General features: G+C 45.1%; 1 pseudogene; it reads right to left on the bottom strand.

Moving 5' to 3' along the window:
• Positions 1-3,724: 3,724 nt before the first annotated feature.
• Positions 3,725-4,108, bottom strand: part of LOC108314857 — a 2,176-nt pseudogene continuing 1,792 nt past the window's right edge.

The raw sequence follows: 4,108 nt of genomic DNA, 5'->3' as shown, positions 1-4,108 counted from the left end.
ATTCAGAAGTGTTACGAAAATAAACACTCATCTTTGCACCATCTACAATCATCTTGTGTACCACACTTGGGGAATTACCCCATGGGTAGAAGGTTACAGAACGCGGACTATAAGGAACTTTGACCTACACCTTTAAGTTTCTAGGCTGCAAGTGCCTCTCTCTGGAACCTCCTAATGGCTGCCAGACCTTGAGCCTAAGTCAGAAGTACAGAATTATCCCCAAAATTTCACAGCTTAAAATAACAGATATTAGTGATCTTGCACAATTCCGAGAGCTGGGAGTCAGTGTAGTTTGGGTGGTGGGTCTGGTGCAGCATTTGTCATGGGGCTGCAGTCAAGGTGTAGGCTGGGGCCCAGGTCACTGGATTGCCTGCGGCCTGAGGATCCATTTCCTAGTCTGTGACCGTTGAGTCCTTGCTAGCTGTGGTTGGAGCCCTCCGTTCCTCATCTGTAGGGCTTCTCCAAAGGGGCGTTCACTTCTGTGCCTTCTCATGACATCATCCTGGTATTGTACACCTTCATTCCACTTTGTCCTCCTTGTTACGATTGAGCCAATCAGTCCAGCCCATATTCAAGAAGATGGAAATTAGTCTCCATCTCTTGCAGGGAGGTTCAGCAAAGAATTTGTGGACATGTTTTAAAGCCACCACTGCTCCCCTAAGCACGAGTGCTGGACAGGAGGTAAGAGTTGGTTTTCTGATGTGGGACACAATAGACCGTGCAGTGGTTGCTCCCACGTTTCAGACTTCCCTTTACAAAGTGTGTGTCATCCGGGCCGAGACACTGTATCACCGCAGCCATTTAAATGCCATTAGCTGGAGTAAAAACAAGCGACAAGGACATGCTGTCTGCTGTTTGCCTGCATTTTAAACTCCCCTCCTTTAAAACAGGTACATTTCCTTTGGCTTTCCACAATTTTTTACATCAGGACCAAGACCAATATCTGACTCTTTTTTCCTTTCTAGCCTGGGCTTTACAGCAGCTTCTCAAGAAAGAGCAAGCATTTTTTTTTTCTAGGTGTTTCAGAGTTTGTCAAAACCCAGAACAGATTCTCCAAGTATACAGATTTTGCCCATGCATACAAAAGGGCCAGCAAGTCTACTGTTTGTTGATTCCTGCCTTCGTCCGCTTATTCTCCCAGTACTAATAAACACAAAGTGGCAGGCACTGTGTGAGGCTCCGGGCCCTACAGGGCTTCAGTGTGGTGGATGACTCAGACATTGAAGGTGTGGATATGGGGACACTGAGCGTTAGAAAGGGGGAGAAGAGTCCTAACAGATCAGCATAGGCTGCGGGGCCAGGGAAGGCTCTCTGCAATGAGGCAGGATACCATTCTGAGCTGCGGTTTCCTTTCTGTTATCACTTCCCTTTCCCCCTGGAAGCAGGAAGTGAGGCTTTCTGCATCTGAGCTTCCAGGACCTTTGCCAGTGGGAGGAGAACACACGGAAGTGGTGGTTACAGGTGTTCCCAAGCCGGGGGAGAGACAGGGAGAAGTTGCACGAGAGAAACAATGTCTCAGGACTGTGGAGTGAGAATGAATGAATGATGCAGCCATCTGCCTCTGCAACCCCATATGGTGGCAGGACCCCAGAGGGACTGGCTGGGTGGTGCACTCAGAGGGCAGAGCTTTGGCCATCCGGCTGCTCCACCTTCCCAAGTGTCCTGTTTTCAGGCAGCTCCAGGAAGCAACGGAGCCTGCAGGTCCCATGACCGCACAGACTGGACAGGGGTCTCCAGGCAATCACAGACAGAGGTAGACTGAGGAACGCTGACTGGACACTGGGGGCTCCCTGGCATAAGACCCCGGGATTCTGTAAAATTTGGAGGGTGGGGTAGAGTAAAAGCCTCAGGAAAGATGGAAATCTAATTTTCCTCCAGCCTGCCATCATATAGGGCTGGAGTCAGATATAAGTTGACTGGAAGAAAATTTTGAAAAAACTTACATCCCCTGTGTTTGCCAGATAAGTCATGCCACTAAAGCCAGAGGATGGGCACGGGGAGGAGGAGAGAGGGTGGAGTTGCTTTCATGGCTGAGGGCAGAGCATATGCCAGTGTTTTGAGATGAGAAAGAACTGAGATGTGGAGGACCTGAAGGAGGACTGTGGCCCCTAGGAGCAGGGAGGCTGGAGTGGGATGAGGTGACTGGCCACATGAGGCTGACTGAAGAGCCAGAGCTTCATCTCAAAGGCAATGGGAAGGCAGGAGTGGGACGCAGGGATGAGTGACAGGCTCACATTTGGCTTTCTAAAAGATCAGTCTGGGTGCAGACTGGAGGGTGGATTGGAGGAACAGGATCGAATACTAGGAGAAGAGTTTGCCAGTCAGGTAGAGACCAGATAAGTGAGGCTTGGAAGCACCCTGCCCATGGGATTAGAGAGATCAGAGTGGATCTATGAGATACTAGGAGCTTGTCTGAAAATGCTCAGGTTCCCTGATCAAGCGCCTGGGTAAACGGGGTGTGAAATACAGAGGCAGAGAGACAGACCCCACAGGGGAGAGGAAGCAACCTGCACCTCCTGTCCCCGTGGGGGCTCAGAGACAATTCTTGCTCTTCAAACTTGTCTTCTGAAGGAGGGAAATGATTACTATTTCTCTGAATTTGGCAAAAATGGGGTGAGGATGGAGGTGGAAATATAACAGGTATGAAGGTGAACAGCTTATTTTTCCTGTGGAGTGGAGAATAAAGCCATTGCTATAGCATAGGTAGCTTGAGTGCGGAGAAGCCTTAGATTATTTGCCAAGAGGAGTGAAAAAGGAAAGATGAATTTATAGCGGCAACAATACACTCATTTGTGTTATTTTTTTCCTAGCTGCTCTCAGCAGCTTGGTGTATTGAAGAAAGCAGTTGGATGGGTTTCTTTATTTGTTATTTGTTATTTTTAATGTTTAAAGTGGATTTCTGGTAGGTAGCGTATAGTTGGATCTTTCTTTTTATTCAATCTGACAATCTCTGACTTTTAGTTGGAGTGTTTAGCCCATTTACATTTTAATGTGATTATTGGTATAGTTGAGTTTAAATCCACCATATTGCTATTTGTTTTCTATTTGTCCCATCTGTTCTTTAGTCCCTTTTCCCTCTTTTTCTGCCTTCTTTTGGATTAATTGAGTCTCTTAGATTCCATTTTATCTTTTTGTTGGCTTAGTAACCATAACTCTTTGCTGTGTTATTACAGTGGTTGCTCTAGGGTATATGTATACATCTTAGACTTATCGCTGCTTACCTTCTAGTGATGTTATACTTCATGTATAGGAGAAGAATCTTAGAGCAGAATACTTCCATTTTTCCCCTCCCAGCTATCATTGTTATATCTTTTACTCCTGCATTATGTTATAACCTACATACTATATTATGTTTATGTAAAAATTATCTTTTAAAATATATAAATAATAAAAAGTATTATATATATATTTTCGTGGCTCAATAACTTTTTTGTTATTTATTTTTATTTGAAAGTATGTGTTTCCCTGTCACAAAAATTAGATAACCACAAACACACCAATGGTAGCAATGTCTGTGGAGAGTACCCTGATGCTGGAGCGTTCACTATTCCCAGTGTCCCAAAGGTCACAAAGGAGGAAAAGGAGAAAAAGAAAACATATTCAAATCCAAAACCTATGATGACTTTGGGGAGAGACACCACATGATATTTTCTGTTTCTTCTCTCATTGTCAGCTGCAGATGTATTTCAGTAGGATCAAGTACAACTCTACTTGAGTAAGCCCTTCATACCAATTCCAGCACTGTAATTGCACCCTCACTGTTAGCAGCAGTCAGCACATGGAACTCTCCCTCTGGTCGTGCCCTCCAGCACGCGGAACTAACACATTCATCTGTATCTTCTTTTCTGTCTTTGTCTGGAACACTTTTGACTGTATCAAAGTTAAAAGTTAGCAGTCTTAGAAAGTCCTTTATAGTACAGGTTGAGAGAGTTGTTCTCACTTCTGCAAGCTATATAATCTCCATGGGAAGCAAGGCCTACAAAGTTTTTTTCATTGCTGTGACCCTTGAGGGAATGTAGGCCATATAGTTTCCTACATTCCACAGTGTTAGCTGGGTGTGTGTTGAGGCAGAGACAATTTCCTCACCACTCACAAACTTTGCATAAGA

Source organism: Cebus imitator, unplaced genomic scaffold (assembly GCF_001604975.1).
Source record: "Cebus imitator isolate Cc_AM_T3 unplaced genomic scaffold, Cebus_imitator-1.0 Scaffold162, whole genome shotgun sequence".
Taxonomy (NCBI): domain Eukaryota; kingdom Metazoa; phylum Chordata; class Mammalia; order Primates; family Cebidae; genus Cebus; species Cebus imitator.
This window is presented reverse-complemented; position numbering and strand designations above follow the sequence as displayed.